The sequence below is a fragment of the Balaenoptera physalus genome (assembly GCF_965194825.1).
Source record: "Balaenoptera physalus genome assembly, chromosome: 15".
Lineage (NCBI taxonomy): Eukaryota > Metazoa > Chordata > Mammalia > Artiodactyla > Balaenopteridae > Balaenoptera > Balaenoptera physalus.
The window spans coordinates 85,338,707-85,358,686 of NC_138894.1; the positions used below are offsets into that span (position 1 = coordinate 85,338,707).

General features: G+C 41.4%; 1 protein-coding gene across 1 annotated transcript in view; it reads left to right on the top strand.

The window, feature by feature from the left end:
* The first annotated feature begins 666 nt into the window (after positions 1 to 666).
* LOC309643622 (uncharacterized protein) overlaps positions 667 to 19,980 on the top strand; it is a 462,372-nt gene continuing 443,058 nt past the window's right edge. The window contains exon 1 of the mRNA XM_082426456.1: positions 667 to 690. The gene's annotated coding sequence lies outside the window, so the exon portion shown is untranslated. The remainder of the gene's footprint in view (positions 691 to 19,980) is intronic.

The window sequence follows — 19,980 nt, forward strand, 5'->3', positions numbered from 1 at the left end:
ATGAGTCTTTTCGAATTAGTGCTTTCATTTTCTTCGGATATATACCCAGGAGTGGAATTGCTGGGTCATATGGTAATTCTATTTTTAGTTTTTTGAGGAACCTCTATAATGTTTTCCACAGTGGCTGCACTAATTTACAGTCCCACCAACAGTGTACAAGGGTTCCCTTTTCTCTACATGCTGGCCAACATTTGTTATTTGTGTTCTTTTTGATGATAGCCATTATGGTAGGTGAGGTGATATCACTTTGTGGTTTTGATTTGCATTTCTCTGATGTTTAGTGATGTTGAGCATCTTTACATGTGCCTGTTGGCCATCTGTATGTCTTCTTTGGGAAATATCTATTTAGGTCTTCTGCCCATTTCTTAATCGGGTTGTTTGTTTTTTTGATATTGAATTTTATGAGCTGTTTACATATATTGAATATTAACCCCTTATTGGTCATATCATTTGCAAATATTTTTTCCCATTTAGTAGGTTGTCTTTTTGTTTTGTTTGTGGTTTCCTTTTGCGTGCAAAAGCTTTTAACTTTAATTAAGTCTCATTTGTTTATTTTTGCTTTTGTTTCCTTTGTCTTAGGAGACAGATCTAAAAAAATATTGCTGCAATTTATGTCAAAGAGTGTTCTGCCTATGTGGTGCCCACCCACAGTGAGTGAAGAAAGGTCCTGTGGCTAGTGCTGGCCCACTGGTGGGTAGAGCTGGGTCCTAGGGTCTGGATGCAGGGTTCAGGGGTCCCAGAGCTGGTGTCAGACCACTGTTTCCTGATACACATGACTGAGGGTGTCCTGAAGCTTGTGTTGACCTGCTGGTGGATGGGCTAGGGCCCAGCAGGTCCTAGAGTGGGTACTGGCCTGAAGGTGGGTGGGATGTGTCTGCAGGCTGGGGGGATGAGGTTATCCTGGGATTGCTGTCCACCTGCTGGTGGGTGAGGCTGGTCCCAAGGCTTTAGCAGGCTTGCTGGTGATTCTGGGGCTGGTGCCTGCCCACTGGTGGGTGGAACTGGGTCCCCAGTTCTCTGAATGCAGGGCCCTGTGGGTCCCAGGTCTAGTGCTTGCACACTGGAATGTGGGGCTGGGTCTTGGGCCCTCTGGTGGGCAGGACTGTGTCCAGGGTGGCTGTGGGCTCAGGGGTTCTTAAGGCAGTCTGTCTGCTGGTGGGTAGGGCTATGTCATCCCCCGGTTAGTTGCTTGGCCTGAGGTGTTCTAGTACTGGTGCCTACAGGTTGTTTGGTGGGTATGGGGCTGTGTCCTGAGGCTAATAAGCTAGAGAGAGGATTCCAAAATGGCCCTTGCCAGCATCAGGGTCCACGTGGTGGAAAAAGCTCCCCAAAATGGCTACCTCCGATGTCTGTGTCTCCCGGGTGAGCTCAAGTTGCCTCCTTCTTCTCCGGAAGAGTCTCCAAGATCAACAAGTAGTTCTGGCCCAGGATCCTTTCAAATTACTGCTTCTGACCTGGGTCATGGAACATGTGAGATTTTGTGTGTACCCTTTAGGTGTGGAGTCTCTATTTCCCACAGTCCCCTGGGTCTCCTGAAAGTCAGTCCTGCTGACCTTCAAAGCCAAATGTTTTGGGGCCTCATCTTCTCAATGCTGGACTCCTGGGATGGGAAGCCCAATGTGGGGCTCAGACCCCTCACTCCTTAGGGAGAACCTCTGTAATTGTAATTTTTCTTCCATTTGTGGGTTGCCACCTGGGGGGTATGGGACTTTACCATAACTCTGCCCTTCCTACCTGTCTCATTGTGGTTCCTTCTTTATATCTTTAATTGTAGAAGATCTTTTTTGACAGGTTCTGGTCTTTTTCATCAATGGTTGTTCTGTAAATAGTTGTAATTTTGGTGTGCCCATGAGAGGAGGTGAGCTCAATGTCTTCCTACTCCTCCATTTTGGCCGATGTCCTGACTCAACTTGATTCTTTAAAAAAAAAAATATTCCTTAATTTTCTTAGAACAGAATTTTCATTCTCCTTCCAGGAGACAACCCATTGGAAGATTAACAAAACTGTCCCATAGAAAGCCAGGTCTGAGGCAGGGCTTGAAGTCAGGTCTTCTAAGAGTTCAGAGGTTTTTCTACTGAATTCTTTGGCCTCCTTCTGCTAAAAGGGCTGAGTTAGAAGTTGTCCTAAATAGCCCTCAAGAGCCTCTTCTCCATCTTGGAGAACAAGTTGATGGGGTTTGAGAAAGAAGGAGAGATTGGGGAGTCATTGTGGGTTCGGTGGGCCTATAACACAGGTCGTGAACTTTCTGCTCAGTTTAAACACACAAAGTGAGTCTCTCTCCCTGTTTATTGTTGATCTTGAAACAAGAGTGACAAAACTTCCTGCTTATAAATAAAACACAAAACCCCAAACTAGTAACAACTCTCCAAGCCTTTCTCAGGATCCTTGATCAAAAACTAGAATAATAGTAGTCCCACCTGACTAATGGATCTGTTTCAAAGCCACAAATAGATTTTGAGAGCCCAAAGAAAAGAGAAGTATTTGTTGGAGGAGGTAATTGAGAGGATGTGACCGCTCGTTGACCCAGGAGCTGGACCTGGGCAATTGCATGTTTCTTACCCCCTCCCTTGTCCTTGGAATGTATGTTTCTCCTTCACAGTTCCCAGAGCCATTTCAAGGATGCTGCCTTAAGAGAGCATCGTGTTGGTTAGATCATCTGGACTGTATATGTGACTGAACCTGGGTAAGGCCTCTATATAAACTTAAGATTCTGGTGCATGGATACAGGGATCTACTATCTTGTGGTGCCCGAGACAAGCTTCATATGTAAGTTTGCTTGCTTATTAAGCCTGCCACCTACCAGTCTGGAGAGGTCTGCCTCTTTCTTCAGTCTCTCTTTGTCTTCTGGGCATGGGGGTCAGTTTGTGAACCAGCACTACTGCAGTTCTTCCCATCTGTGCCATGAGCTTCTACACACATTGTTTCATGTCTCTTCCTTTACAGGGAGGCATCCTGGCCCCTCGCATAGATGCAGTGGCTTAAACCCAGAGGAACTTGATTTCTATTTTTCCTTTCGTTACTGTTTACTGGGCATGCAACTGAGGCTTTCTGGCTCTTAAATCTTTCCATCCTGCTGGGTGGGACCGTGAGAGAATTTTTACAGAGCCTTTTGTAATCCGGAGATGAAATGTGCTATGTAAAACCACTACCAAGTTGTCATTAATCATAAACAGGACTTAAGTCAGCTGTCAGTATTGCAAGAAGGAGCAAGTCCACAGGGTGAAATGACAATCCCTTCATGAGCTTTGAAATGCACAGAACTTGCTGACACTAATACTGCAGCTAGCCAAAGAGTGGAAAATCAAGGTAATGATGGCAGTGCGATAGGAGGATGTTTTCAGGCTTGGTATCAGAGCACAAACTCTTCGTTCAGGAAAGACTAATCTGAAAGACTCTGAATAATTTGAGGCTGTTGTGATGGTGGAACTGCAGAATCCTTCGTTTCTGGCCTCGTGAAAACCTGAACGATATTCACGTGTACTGACATGTGACAGGAGAAAACAGTTACTGCAGAGTCTCTGGGGGAGCTTCTTATATCTTGACTGTGCTGATTCACATACAAATTCTATCCTTTTTCCTTAAAGAGTTTTGTGCCTGGAGCATCATAAATGCTCAGTAAATGTTACCATTTATTATTTTATATGGAAGTGGAAAAATGTTGTTCACAGTGGTCACCACAGGCTTAAGGATGAAGCACATAGCATTACTTCCACAAATAGGGGCTGAATGCAAAACAGTGTGCATATCTGTCTCCACCTGAGCTGATGAAAAATACCTCTAACTCAGTTTTTCTCCCCTGAAAAGCACTTGGATGCTTTTGGAGCTCACCCAATTTTATCCCTGGAAATAGACTTGATTCTAGTGTAGACTTTGTTTTCTGACCATTGCTTCCAGACAAAAAGTCATTACACAGCCTCAGTAGAACATTCATTCCCTGAACCTTTTTATAGAATCCACTGGGGCAAAGGTTTTCTGTGTCAAACCAGGTGATTAGAATGAGCACAGTAGAGGTTGGAAACTTCTCCAGACTTTCACAGTGTGTATTATTCTTTGACTTTCCCTGACTTCCTCTCCCACCAGCTGTCTTGCTTGTTATTGAGGCAGTTGAGCTTCAGCAGCTCAGATTTCCTCCTTCCTGGAAGGCTTAAAGCCTCCTTAGCTAGCTCCATCTTTTTGTTAGGTAGGATTGACCACCAGCTACAAAAGAACGCTTTAGGTCTCCCTAGGGAAATAAGTACGGGAGAGTGCGTGCTAATCACCATCATGATGTCTTAGTTCTTCCCATCACTCTGAGCCTCTTCCTTATTCCCAGTTTAAGCTGAACTATTTTAGGGTATCTCTGGGGGCATCTTTGCCAGCAGAGTGACCACAGAGGACACTAACGACAGGTGTTGTTTGGTTGGTGTCTGGTACTGTGGCAGGCATTCAATGTACACGATCTCATTTAAAACATAAACTAACCCTGAAGCTCAGGGAGATTAAGTAATTTTCTTGGTATTACACAGTCAGGATGTTACCAGGATTCACCCCTAGGATTGTACGTTCTGTACTTTTCTTAATTATGCTGTATGCTATTGCTACTGACTAGGGTTCTTGGCCTCCTTAATCAGTAGAAATTGATCAGAGGTCAGACAAGAAATTCAGGCAAGGCTTTTGTGGGGCCCCTGCTGCAGCAGCGGGGGAGGTAGAACAAACAGCAGGTTCCCTTGTTTGCTCGCTCCCCGAGGCCGGCGGCGTGGGGGGTCGAGCTGGTTCCTTACATGGGGTGAGGGTAGGGGTGTGTCCAGCGGTCAGGCAGGAGGGGTAGCTTAGGTGGTTTGCCCACCCCTTAGGTGGTGTTGTGTGCAGGGGGCATGCGCAGTACGCTGCTTTTGCTCCAGGCTCTTCAAAAGTAGCAGTTGGGTTTTTTGGTCTTTTGTCCAGAATTTGCCCCAACTGCAATACTTGCAGTTATTTTTAGTCCCATATAATTTCTTTGTATTTTGTTGCTCCAGGAAAGGTGTGTCCAGGTGCAAGCGTTGCAGCACTGCAGCAAAGGGTCCCAGGTCCCAGCCTGTCTTACTATTAGTAATGTCAATAACAACACCACTAGGAATCCTCAGGCTGTGAAGTTGGTCACATTTTCCCCTTTATGTTAGGCAGTGTATATAATTAAAGCATCCCAAGATTTTAAAGCAAACCAACAAACAAATGGTTAGAACGCAGATTATTGAGATGCCGGTGGATACCGCTTTTGCCATTTAACAATTTTATTTTAACCATATTACTTAGCTACAAATGCTAGCAGGTTCAAATATTTCTGCTTGCTGGGGGTATAATTTCTGGAGGGAGTTCTTTGCAATGGAATTGAACTTGATGCCATTGAAGAGCAAGTATCATTAGCTTCTGCTTCTGCAGCATCATATTTAATAGGGCTTCACAGGAATTGTCATAATGATACGAAATGGGGTTTTGGTTTTAGTTTAATTCCAAAAAGAAAGTGTGTGATTTTAAAAAGTACACCAAAGAGTGTTTAATAACAATGTTCTCATATCCAGTGAGCAGACAATGCTGGTTTTACAGAGTCAATGCAGCTGCTAAGAAAACACAGTTGCAGGACAGGAAGCTCACGTCGGAGAGAAGGAGAGCGATAGCATTATGTAGTTGAGGGTACCCTGTACTTTCCACAGAATGCTGAACAGTAAGTTTAATGCCTTCTTAATCTAAGCAACAGATCGGCACTTAAAACACAAACCTAGAAAATGAACAGGAATCTAGTTCTTCTGTGTAATTCGGGTGAGAACAGGGTAGTTCCCCCCTGATTTTGGAGTCAATACCACACTCTGTGATGATCCAGTGTCCTGCTGAAATGTCCAAAAATTCATGGGTGAGGAGGGCTCGTGTTCTCGCTGTTGTGAGTTCAGTAGTAAGTTGAGAACTATTTCTCAGAAGAAGGTTGCTTACTTGTTGTAGAGCATATAGCTATTCTCCAAAACTGAAGGGACTATAGTCCGAAAGATGCGCTGAGTTATAAGGGCATATATCAGAGCTATCTGCTCTGAAGTCAGGACCAGTCTGAGTATCTTCTGTTGCCCTAGGCCCCAACTAGAGCGGTCAGCTTTTCAAATTACTTGGTAAAATGATCCAAGTAGAACACCTATGTGTGATGTAACTTGCCTTTTTACCCAACAATGTCCACCAAACAGTACACTTTTTTCTTGAACAACTTGCTACATTGTTCCATCAATATGTCTTCCTTCCTTCCTTTAATTAAAAAAATTTTAATTGAAGTATAGTCAATGTACAATATTATATAAGTTACAGGTGTACAACATAGTGATTCACAATTTTTAAAGGTTATACTCCATTTATAGTTATTATAAAATATTGACTATATCCCCCCGATTGTATGATATATCTTTGTTGCTTATTTTATACCTAATAGCTTGTATCTCTTAATCCCCTACTCCCTATCTTGCCCCTCCATTCCCCTTCCGTCTCCCCACTGATAACCACTAGTTTGTTCTCTATATCTGTGAGTCTGCTTCTTTTTTGTTATATTCACTATTTTGTTGTATTTTTTAGATTCCACATATAAGTGATATCATACAGCATTTGTCTTTCTTGTCTGACTTATTTCACTAAGCATAATACCCTCCAGGTCTATCCATGTTGCTGCAAATGGCAAAATTTCATTCTTTTTATGGCTGAGTAGTATTCCATTGTATATATGTGCCACATCTTCTTTATCCATTCATCTATCGATGGACACTTAGTTTACTTCCATATCTTGAGTATTGTAAGTAATGCTGCTATGAACATTGGGGTGCATGGGTCTTTTAGAATTAGTGCTTTTGTTTTCTTTGGATATATACCCAGGAGTAGAATTGCTGGGTCATATGGTAGTTCTATTTTTAGTTTTTTGAGGAACCTCCATACTGTTTTCCACAGTGGCTGCACTAATTTACATTCCCACCAACAGTGTACAAGTGTTCCCTTTTCTTCACATCCTTGCCAGCATTTATTTGTGTTCTTTCTGATGATAGCCATTCTGACAGGTGAGAGGTGATATCTTGTTGTGGCTTTGATTTGCATTTCTCTGATGATTAGTGATGTTGAGCATCTTTTCATATGCCTATTGGCCACCTGTACTTCCTCTTTGGAAAAATGGGCAGAAGAACTGAATAGACATTTTTCCAAAGAGCAATATAATGTCTTTAACGGGCTGAATTGGTATGATATCCTACAGGACTGTGAAAGGTTCTGGGAAACTAAGTTGTGGTACAGAACTGGGGAGTTGACGACTCGGAGTTGTTACTCCGAGGACATTAAAGCTAGGACTTGTCCCACCAAGTGAAAGCAAACTACTTTTAGTGTTTTTTGTTTATGAGAATGGATAAAAATGCATTTGCTCTATCAATAACTGCAAACTAGGAGCAGATAACTCCAATAAGGAAACTAATATGGCAAGCACCTGCAATAGGCATTTATCACCAATTTTCTATTTACATCAGTGTTTTGCAGTGGCCAAACTAGAGTTGAATGGGGGATCTGCTAAGAAGCATCCCATATGCATCTTTCAAGCACTTTAAAATGACATTTCTATGGTTCCCCAAGGGATGAAACCTTTCTTTTGAATCATATTTAGGGATGGGGGTAATGTTAATGCTTTCATTTTGTCCTTCAAATCCTGACGTAGTTCTTTCTCCATAGGTCAAGATCCATATGAGGATTCTGCAAGTTAGAGTCAGTATTGGAATTCTACAAATTATTGATAATATTTATTTCAAATATACACTTATGAATTGAAGTATTAACCATGAAATAACATCAATAAAACTCTCTTTGGATAAAGGATAAAGAGAAAATAATCTATAGTTGTCACCATTATAGTGCATAGATGTTTACTATATTATCTTATTGGATCATTATGATGATTAAAGATAATGGATGAGAAAGAGCTTTTTAAATATCACTTTTCTCTCACACCACAATGTTATAAATCCCTTGAAGACAGGAATCAGGCTTTATCTCTCCCTGGGCTGCCAAATGTGTCTGGCATATAGCTTGGCTCATAGAATAGGAAATCAGTAAATGTATGTTAAGTTGAATTGGATAGAATAAACTTTACATTGCATATCCAGATTCCTTCTAGCGTTAGAGAGTGGTGATCATGATATGAATGCTGTACTAGAACAAAGGGAACTAGATAATTTTGGGAAATATTTCTGTCAAAAGTTGACATGTCCTTTAATATATGGAAAAAAGACTAGTTAGTGGAAAAATCATAGACAATGGGGATTGAGAAAGCTCAGAATTTAATTGTTATAGTGGTGGTTATTTTAATGGACATCAGTAGATGTTCAATTCTGCACACCTAAGGCAGGCATGGATTTCAGCGAGGATATTCCAGAGTGCATAAGGCTGTCAGAGCTGTAAGGGGCTTTAGAGATCTCTAAGCACAATATCCTCCCTCTATAGTGAGGAAAGCTGAGGCCACCTACTTAATGGGAGAGTTTAAGTCCAATATGTCCAAGGTCATAGAGCTAGTAAGGGGTTGAGATTACTAGCTCTGTGACTTTGAAACATCAATTAATCCATCCAAATCTCAGTTCCTTTATTTGTTGGTTGTGTAACGAGGTGATAAACATAAAGTACTCAGTGTCTAACAAGGTGCCTGGCATAGTAAATGACAAATTATGGATGATGTTATTATTGGTAAAATGCTATAGGAGAGACCTATCTGAGGGTAATCTCTGGGACCATGCTAGGCCTTCACTAGAAGGAGAGTTCTGGGGAATTAAAGTCCTGGGAATGACTCTCTGGCTAATGAGAGTCAGGAGTTGGTGGGTTAATATCCCAACTTCCTTACCTCTCAGTGGGACAATTCTGAGATATGTTCCACATTCTCACAGAAGTTCTCCGGTGGGTTTGTGCCTTAATATATTCACTAATGCACATTTATTGGCTTTCCTCCTATTTATAAGTCACTTATCCATCCCTCACAATGCTTTTTAGGAACACCTCCCAAATACACTTCTTGTACCCAAAATCTTGCCTCAGAATCTTCTCTTAGGACAACCCAAACAAAATGCCAATCTTGCCTGATCATCCCACTACGATCGATCTTGTTCCTTAATATCTAGTAGAGATCATCAGTCTCATCTATAAAACAACCATTCTACTTGTTTTACTTCAGAAGATCATGTTATCGCCAAGCTCAGAAGGTACTTCAGCGTTACCTTGTATTTGTGCCACTGTGTTTCAGAACAGACACTGAAGTGCTGAAATTACTTCTTGGTAAGATCACTCTGGAGGCAAGGAAGGTTTGCATGGTCTAAAGGGACTGGTGGAAAAGAGATCAGCTATAAGTCTTCTGTATTCTTGGCAGAATCCTGATGAAGATGACGACCTGAATCAGGGCCATGGCTGTGGACATGTGAATTAGGGAGCAGTAGAGATGAGAGAAATCTAAGAAGTTGAACCCATAGGATTGGGTAATAATGGCCTACCTCTTGTTTATGCTTTGTTCCGGAGTCACTGAGGTTTAACTTTACAGAATCGAGACCCTGGATTAGGAGATGGAGGGTGCTTAAAATTCTAGAGCTATAAGTATTTGCTGTGGCATTGAGCCCCAGCACTCAACGAGGTAATGTGATACAGAAGAAAGAGCTGTGGCTGATAAAGCTTTTCATATGAGGAAGCTGAAAACAAGACAGGGGGAGTGGCACGCCCCAACTCATGCAGCTTGGGGTGGGAGTGGGGAACTGAGGCTAGCTCTGTCACTGGCTCCTGGTGCTTTGCTCTGCTGAGGGTTCTGTGTCAGTGCATGACCATGTCAATGCTGATCCTTTAGGAGAACTTGGATCTGCAGCCCCGATTTTTCTTATATTTGCATTGTGTTTACTGGAACATTGGTAGCTGTGGTGTGTTATTTCTTCTAGACCTATTATTATTAATTAAAAATTATTTCTGCTTAACATTTCTTGAGTGTTACACTCTATGTTGATTCATAGATGATATCATATAAATCTGTTCTTGCTTGTGCTCTTTTATTTTTTTCCAAAAGAAATAGATTATGTTCTTTGAATCTTACAACTACCTAGAAATAAAAACAGAATAGATAGTTTCACCATTTTACAGATATGAAGACAGAGTAAGAGGGAGTACATTTTGTTGGAAAAACACTTAGGAAGGTCCTGAGAATCTGAGGAGGTTGTTATGAAATGTCATTTTCCCTGGGCAGACTTTTATTTCTTTCCTTGTCGATTCACCTGCATTGCATTTTGTGAGAAGAGCTCTGGAGTGAGACTGCCTGAGTTGGAATTGAGATTCTGCCACTTGTCTCGGGCAAATTTCTTAGCTTCCCTGTGACTCTCATCTAAGAAAACTCTTCCCAGTTCTCTCATCTAAGAATTAGATGAAGATTAAGTATATTAATGTTATTCAAACACTCAAAAGAGAGCCAGGCTTTATTATCATTCCATCTACAGTTATTGAAGAAGCAGTGACTGGCAAGGTCAAAATCTTACAACCCAAATGCAAATGTAGAAGATTTTAAATAGTCCACCTTAAAAATGTACTTTCTATAGAGTCCTGGCCCACCTTTGCCCTCTTCAGTGAGTGGCTCAAGTGAGAGACTACTTATTGGTTTAAAGTTGGGGTGGGTTTGTGTGACAAGCTTCTCTGTTAGCATGCAAAGAGCCCTTTGCATTATAAGCACTGGCCTGACAAATTGCTGTACTCTTTTTAAGTGATTCAGCCATTCCCCGAGTGCTGACAAATCATCAGTCCCCAGTCACTTCCCAGCAGTGCTGCCATTATCTCCCATTTCAGGAAGACGGAGAGCTTATAGGGAGCAGGGTACAATTATTTTCAGGAATGAGATGGCTGTATTTGAATCTGAGAGCTCAAATTCATGGATATGTCTCTCTCCTATCTCTGTCGCTCTCTTGCATGTAGGGCAAAGTGTTAGGGTTGTGAATTGAAACATTACTTATCAATGTGAAATTTGTGAGAATTTTAGTAAATACATGGAGATTTCAAGTGTCATTTATTGATGAAAGCACAGAGCTGAATTGACAAACTATTTTGCACAGTTTTTGGTTTGATGGTGGGAAATTAACAGCAAAATTACGCAGTGTTCTTAGTGTAAATATATTTTTAGTCTTAGGGGTATTTTTTGGTTTACATCATGCTGGTAAAGTTATAAATCCTTGTCATCACAAGGTATAGAATATGTCTAAAAAGTTGCATTTGGAGGGTGACAGACTTCTTTGTATCAATGCAAATGATTTCATTATGGTAGAGGTAGGATTTGTCCTATCTTTATGAACCCATTACATATTTGTTTAAGGATTTGGATTTTTTTGTTTAGAGTCATATTTTTTATTAAATTTACTTGATGTTATTTTGTAGAGTATTTCTTCCTTTAATATTATGGTGAAATCCTTTTGCTTTAAGATCGATAACTGCTATTTATACTCCTAATGGAATATTAGACCCTGGAGGCTTCTAGAGTTTCTCTTACTGCAACTGTCTACTATTAAAAGACTGAATTGTTGGTCTCACAGGATAGAAGAACATTCAGCCTTGTTGTGTGCTATAGTTTAATATCCATCTCATAAAAACTGCTGAAAATCAATCTTCAGTTTGCAAATACCTTGAATTTGAGGCATTGGTTTGTGAGAAATCTGTATCATTTTGGCAGTTCTTTTTTATACAGTAATGGTAAATCAATATCAGTTGTTGTGTTATTTTCTATTTCTTTAAAAATATTGGAGTATAAATTTGGTTGTCAGGTGTAGTGGGGTTTAGTCCTGAATTTGCCTTTAGCTCACTTTAGTAACTTAACCTCTGTGTGCCTTGGTGTCTTCATCTATAAAATGAAGAGGAGGAAAGGTCAGACTAGAACATCTTAAAAATTCCTTTTCTCTTTCACACTCTGATGTTATATTTTGGACTACATTTGGTAGACTCAGGCTGTTATGATGATGATGGGTTGACTGAGGTTAGGAAAGAGGATGAATTAGAGGAAATGCCTCAGGTCAGATGGAAGCTGGGGAATTAAACTGTTTATAAAAAAAAGTCCTAGTGGAGACTACTCAGAGGTTCTACACGTGGGTTGAATGGCTTGGCAAAATTAGGTGAAGTACAGTAATATGTCACTAACAGAACTGGGGCGGTGGGGAAGTGGTAGCAAATTCCCAGAAGGGGCAAGGCAGAGAAAAATCAGTCATTAGGTCATACTCAGGGCGGGATGACACAGAAGTATGGCTCTGGGTAAGTGGGCACAGAAGGAGGAAGAGTCAGTCCCAGGGAGATGAGTTGGAGCAGCATGAGACAGAAGATAGGAAATACAGCAACTGGGAATCTCTAGGGTTGTCTCAAGCTCATCCAGGTCATACTGACATGGGGTCTGCTGGCAGAAAAATAATAATTCTAAGCTCTGCCAACTTTAGGCGTCATAGTGTCTGAAAGCAAGCATGTCTTCTTAGGGATTATGAATGAAAAGAGAGGGAGAGAGTAATCAGAACTACCATGCCTTAGCTGGCTCTCTTTCTGCAAGACCTTATTAGTGCTTTAAAATTTTTTTTCTTATTTCTACAGGCAGAGAGAGTCAGAGAAATAATGGAGGAGGAGGATAATACTTATGGAAGGAGATTTTTTAAAACTGAAAGGACCCGTTTTAGCTGCAATGGGAAAGATGTTTCCTTGGTTACAGATCTTTATATGTGGTAGAATTATGGTGAAAACACTTTAAGAAAAATTACTTGATTGCTGGGAGGTATCACAGTTTTTCAACAAATATTTCACTGAATAGAAATGGATTGAGCACCTGCTATGTGCAAAGCTTGGAACTGAGTGCTCTGGGGGATATGAAGAATTACACGCCATTGTTCTTGCCTCTGAGGAGTTCACACTAGCAATGAAGAGACAAAGCATACAAAGCAGTGATTAAATGATAAAGTGAGACTTAAATATCCGTATGGAATGCTGTGGTATCCAGAGGAATTCCCTCCTTTCCTCTCTGAGTTGAGGAGAGGCACACCAGTTGAGAAACATACCAAAGATAATGCATATAGGGCAATAGAGTACATTTATTTCTAGTAGATAAAGGCTAGACTGAGGTGCACATGGTTTAGCATAGCTCCCAGTAGGTGACCTGACACTGAAGTCCAGAATTAGAGAGACTTACACTCTTAGCCATGCAGTGCCTCTTTCCCCAGGGAGCAGAGAGGAACCACTCTTTGTAGAAGAGCTTATTTCCAAGAAGAAAAGAGAGGAACTGAGTCTATAATTATGAGTTTATTCTTTGCTACTTTCCCCTGATGAGAAGTGAATAAGTGGTAGAGAGATATCAATAATTAAGCTCCTTTTCTGGGGGAAAGATTTACCCTGAGTGGGGAAGAAGCATTTCCCTTAACAAAGGATAACAGTGTAAGAAATAAAGGAAGTTCACGCAAAGTGTCAAAGAAGGGTCCAGACTTTAGGTGTTAGAGATAGAAAGGATTCTTGGGCCAGTGTACTGTGACAGTTTATGGAAGGGAAAGGCTTTGTGCTGGCTTTTCAGTGATAACTTTTTATTTTGAATGGAGAAGAGCCTGCTTCTGGAAGTGGTGGGGACGACATGGGCAAAGTATTGAGAACACAAGAAAGAATGTGAACACCAAAGTGGTATAATGGCAGTGGGAACTGAAAGAAAGTGTAGAGGTAGGAAATGTTAGGAAGGAGATGCTATCGAAGGGAGAAAATGCAGGGGAGGAGAAAAGAAGGAGCATGTGTTTAAGGGCAGCGATCTGTGTTCTCATTCTACTTTGGTGACCTTAGTGTGTCAGTTAACCTCTCTAGGTCTGTCTGAGTTTCCTCATCTGCAAAATGGGGAAGTTTGGATACCTAGACTTCTCTGGGCTTAGGTTAATAATCTTGGCCTTCCCTGCTGGGAGGAGCTATTAAGATTGTCAAGTAGAACCAGAAAAGTAAAGACCAGAACAGATATGTGGCATTACCCCTACATCCCTGAGAGATACAGAGTTAGAGAAGGTTTTCAGTAGTCAGCAGAGATCTCTGAGAATGAGACTGTGTTGTTTCACTGGGAGCTGGTGACATCTATAGTGGGGAATTGCCTCCAAAGCATATTATGTAGATGGACTGCAGAGGGCAAGAAAACAGTTCAATGCCCAGATCCAGGTAAGGAACACCAGTGTAGAGCCTGGCCACTACCGGAAAAGTTGTGGCTAAGAGCTAGGAGGGAGACCAGTGGAAATCAGCCTTGTTTGATTTCCTCCCCTCTCCCCAGGCCAGCCGACTCTAATACAGATTTGCCTTGGAGAGAATTTTCTCTTGCATCCTTATGTTATGCACCAAGAACATCTTTTGGATCTCTTGGTCTTTGCAAATCATAAATGTACTAAAGTTTCACATATTTAATGTAGGGACTGAGTGTCAATATCCTCATTGTGTTCTTCAGAACAATTACCCTCTTTTTTTTTACAGTTGCAAAACTTAGCTAATTTATTTTTTTCAATATATGTGCAAGAATAGACCAAATAAAGAAGGCCTTTGATTTTTTATCAGGCTAAAATTTTATTTATGCATGCAATTACAAAAAGGATAGTGTGATTTGTTTGTCTGCTATGTTTTTCTCCTAATTCTTTGTCCTGTTTTTTCCAAAATATAGGCTCAAGAGTGGCCCATACTAATGGAATTACAATTACCTATTAGATTCTCTTTTTAATTTAAAAATATTTATGTATTTATGTTTTATTGAAGTATAGTTGAAGTATAATGTTATATAAGTTACAGGTGCCCAATATAGTGATTCACAATTTTTAAAGATTATACTTCATTTATAGTTATTAGAGAATATTGGCTATATTCCCTTTGTTGTACAATATATCCTTGTAGCTTATTTTATACCTAATAGTTTGTACCTCTTAATCCTGCCCCTCCCCCTTCCTTCTCCCCACTGGTGACCACTAGCTTATTCTCTATATTTGTGAGCCTGCTCCTTTTTTTGTTATATTCACTACTGTTGTATTTTTTAGATTTCACATATAGGTGATATCATATGGTATTTGTCTTTCTCGTCTGACTAATTTCACTTAGCATAATGCCCTCCAAGTCCATCCATGTTGTCGCAAATGGCAAAATTTCATTGTTTTTTATGGCTGAGTAGTATTCCACTGTATGTATATACCACATCTTCTTTATCTGTTCTTCTGTTGATGAACACTTAGGTTGCTTCCGTATCTTGGCTATTGTAAATAATGCTGCAGTGAACATTGGGGTGCAGGTATTTGAATTAGTGTTTTTGTTTTTTTCTGATATTTACCCAGGAGTGGGATTGCTGGGTCATATGGTAGTTCTATTTTTAGTGTTTTGAGGAACTTCCATACTGTTTTCCACAGTGGCTGCACAAATTTACATTCCCACCAGCAGCGTATGAGGTGAATCATTAGCCTTTTACTACTTTTAGTGCACATTGGTGAGATTTAGAACACATTTTAAGGAAGCTGCCTTTTATCTAAGATTAAAAAATGCATATATATTCCAAATGGGTCTCATCCTACAGAAGGGGAAAATGGGGCTAGGTGAGGGGAAACCAATCCACAAAATAGTTATCTGCAAACATGATAAAATTAATACTGTGTGCATAGTCCATGGTACTTTTAATATGAATTGATGTCTAATTTAGTTCAATTGCAAACAAATAATAATGCCTTATTAATATACAGCATTGAGTGCTCTGATAGAACTGCTCTCAGAGCATTTGTAGTGCACTCTTTTATTTGTTCATTGTCAAATATTTAGTTAATCCCATTAAGTACTAAAGCCTGTGTTAGGTGTTGAGGATACAATGGTGAGCAAAACAGTTGGAATTTTTGCCTTTCTGGAGTAGGTTTTGGGTAGAGTAGAGGTTGGGGGAGACAAATATGAGCAAATCTTACAAATACATAGTTACAAACCATGAGACTTGCTATAAAGGAAAAGTACTGGTGCTTCAGTAATTTCTAATCAAGCCAACAATGGATTTCCAAGGCCTGGGAATGTAGATACCTGTGCATTCTGGGTTCCAGCCTCCACTGTGTCAGAGTACAACTCAATCCTTGATCCCTCTTCTAGAACATCCTGCCTTACCTCTCCCTCTACTGCCTGGTGAACTCCTGTCATTCTTGCAGTTCCAGCTAAAATGTCAGTGTCTTGTTAGACAGTATGTCAGGGCCATATTGAGTCCCCTGCTTTATTTCCAACTATTCCTTTAATAACTGTGTTACCTTAGTTTAGGCTGTGGCCTGGCTCTCTGCTGACCTCTTACTCTGCTCGCCTTCACACAGGCATGTTTGTAGGCCACACCCAGTTCATCTAAAAGCTGTATCAGGTTATTTAAGTATAAATTATAAATGAGGGATGCGATTGCCTCTAGCCACTTATGTCTGGAATTAGATGTCTCGGAGTTGTGCTCCTTGGCACTCAGGTTCTGAGTGAGTTTTCTGTTGCTGTGAGTTTTCACCAAAGACTGGGGGCGTGGGGTCCTGGCCTCTTAGGCTCGAGAGCTTCTTGCAGATCCCAAATTGTCATTTTAGATCTGGCTTACAATGAACTCTTATTCTGCTCCCTGTACTGAAACTGGGTTTATAATTACAATATGTGCCCAATAAATACCTGCAGAACTAGAAGGGCAAAAAAAAAAAAAGAAAAAAAAAATTAAATGGCCAAGAAATGACTTCAGGAGAAAAAGAAATCTCATTGCAAGAAAAGCTGATAAATGGCCAGGAGCTATGTTATCCTTAGGAGCAGGGCCTCCAGTGCCCCATCACGGGGAAATGAGACAACAATCCCAGCACCCAAAGCATCGGGAGGGAGTTCCCAGACAGAGACAGACTCTAGCTTGCAGACCGGGCCTGGAGTCTCTTTCTCATGGGCTAGAGACTAATGTCCCATGCTAAGCGATCAGGCTTGACATGATCAACCTTCCTAGGGTGGGGTGGGGTAGGAAAGTATGGGTCACTCAGAACCTTACCTGACAATTGTGGACACTCGTCTGTGAAAACCAGTTTCATTCTGGCAGAGGAGGAGGGCACTAAGGTATCCTAAAACAGGAAATGACTGGGGATGTGGAGTGGAGAAAGGGGCGAGATGGGTTTTTAGAGGTCGTTTATAAACTGGCCTCCTGCAGCTAAGCTCCAGCTCTGCTTTCCTGGGATTTCTTTTTCTTGGAATTTTAGATATAGCTCAGCTACATGGATAGGTGGTTTCAGTTCTCCCTGTGAGGGAGTAACAAAAAGAACAAGGTTCCACCAGACAACTGGCTTGGAAACTTGTAGAACTCACTTGGAAACTTCTCAGCAAGCATTACCCCTTTGTCTTTTGCTAAGTCTCTCTCTCTCTCTCTCTCTCTCTCTCTCTCTTACGCTGCTTCCCTCATTCTCTCCACTCCCCTTTTGCCTCTGTGTCTCTGTCTCTGTCTCTGATTACCATTGTCAGTGCTGCATCATTAAGAGCCTAAGCTGTGGGCATCACAACTCTGCCACAGCATTCTCAGCACTAGCTCTTTCCTCGGGCTCTCAGCACTTCCTTCCACACCACTGAGAGCTGAGCCACCCTTTCCTAGAGAGCGAGTAGGCTGAGTGCTGCATTGCAGTGGAACCATTTAAAGAACATGAGAGTACTGTGAGTTTATGTCATCCCCTAGCCACTCATATGGATGTGCCATACAGAGGCTATTTGGATTTCAGGGAACTCTGTGCACCGATACAGTGGAACTAGGGGCTCTCTCTTTGCTGCATGCAGAACCAAACTATAGCTGTCTGGAGTTTGAAGACTACACAAGGTAGCAGGAGACAGGGTGCTTTATTGTTCAAAGACCACAGATAGGAAGAAGCAGCAGCTCAGAGGTGGAGCCATGACCCTTTGTGTTTGGTTGTGTATTTAGTCAAGTAGAGGGCATACCCTGAGCTGTCCAAGGAGGTGTGAGATGCTGGGGTAAGGCTAGAAGTAGGATCACTTCAACATCTGGCCAAGATTGAACTCAGAACCTAATGAACCCAGAGTTTATTAGTTATTAGTCAGTGTTTATTGGGAACCTACCAAAAATGAGATGCTACTCTGGTCAATGCTGGGAAGAGGCAGAGAAATTAAAATTGGTCCCTGTGGATGTCCGTTTGACGAGGAAGGTAGAATAGGTTTTCATTAAAGCTGTGAGTGTAAAGTATCCAGCATGGGGCACATGAATCTGAAAAGATTTAAGAAGGGTGAGGTGGAGAAGGCTTCCTGGAGGAGGTGGGCCTTGAATCAAACGTTAGAGGATGAGAAGACTCAGGTGTCAAGGAAGCTGGAGCCCTGCCAGGCTTCCCCCGGAGCCAGAGCACAGGAGGCTTCTTCCTTGCAGGGTTGGCCCTGCAGGAAGAGCTTCATTACTCAGCCCCTTTAGTGCAGGAATTTTATGAAAATAAGGCAGTGTTAACTCAAAGGATGGCCATAGGGATTTTGGTACAACTTAATCTGAGTTTTCAATGCAATTACATTTAGTGTAAAGAACATTTATTGAGCACAACCTCCGTGTAGAGTTGTGGAGAGTACAGGGGTGACTGTGACTCAGCCCCTGTCCTCCAGAAGCACAGTCTTAGCAGGGAAACTTATGCCAGGGGCTGGAACCAAAGCATGGGGCCGTTTACTGAAAAGACAAGGGTGTGGAGGCAGCAGATCTCAGCTCCTGGTCCTGCCCTCTCTCTTGGTTGTCTGGTTTTAGTAGATCATTTAACCTTATGGACCTTGAGTTTCTTTGTGTGTAAAATGGGATTAATGATGTCCTTTCCTCTCTTGATATGGGAGTTGGAGAATCCTAGGGGATAATAAGTCTGAAAGCATTTTGTCAACTGCAAACTGATGCACGGATGTGCCTCATTACTATGCACGTGATTAGTGATATTGTCAGCAGTGCAGACCTAGCATTACAGTACCCATGGCTCATAATTAAAATGTGGTCATCTCTAATACCTAACTTCAAAGAATGTATCTCTTAGGGAGCATTTTAATAGCCTAATTTGAATTACCTATGGGTCTAAGCAGAACAAAACTGAATTTCTTTAAAGAGATTCTACTATCGCTTCTCAGTCATTTAAGATGGTTTTTGCACATAATTAGTTTGAATTTATGTTGTGTTGTATTTTGTACATGCAAGGTAAAATAAATAACTTTTTGTGTAAAACCATCTGACAGGTACTAGAGATGAGAGAAAGGGAGGAGAGGAGGGGATGGTTTAAAAAAAGACAAGGGCTTCCCTGGTGGCGCAGTGGTTGGGAATCTGCCTGCCAATGCAGGGGACACGGGTTCGAGCCCTGGTCTGGGAAGATCCCACATGCTGCGGAGTGGCTGGGCCCATGAGCCACAATTACTGAGCCTGCGCGTCTGGAGCCTGTGCTCCGCAACAAGAGAGGCCGCGATAGAGAGAGGCCCGCGCACCGCGATGAAGAGTGGCCCCCGCTTGCTGCAACTAGAGAAAGCCCTCGCACAGAAACGAAGACCCAACACAGCCAAAAATAAATAAATAAATAGATAAATTTAAAAAAGACAAAAAAAGCCCCATGGATCCATGAAGAAAATTATGAATCTATAAGCAATAGCAGAGAGACCTACTCTGTTTCAAGCACTTGTTATTTCATTTCTTATGTTTCCTGGAACTCTTTGTTTTGGTCTGAGATAACAAATGATAGGGATTAAGGTTTTTGTCAACTCAAAAATTCATGATTCTAAACTTAATGGGAAAGATAACTTCAAACCCTAATAGAGAAAATTGTAATTTCTAATGTGTAGCCCAGGCTGTTAGTGTCAGAGGCTTTCATCTCAGTCCAAGTTCATCCAGTTTCTTGGGTAAGTTTCCATTAGTCATCGGCATTCTGAGCAGTCCTCCATTCAGGGTGGATATAATTATGCCTTACTGAGCATGTCCCAGAAGAGCCATGAGTTAATGTCTTTGAGACAGCCTGAGCTGCTCAGATG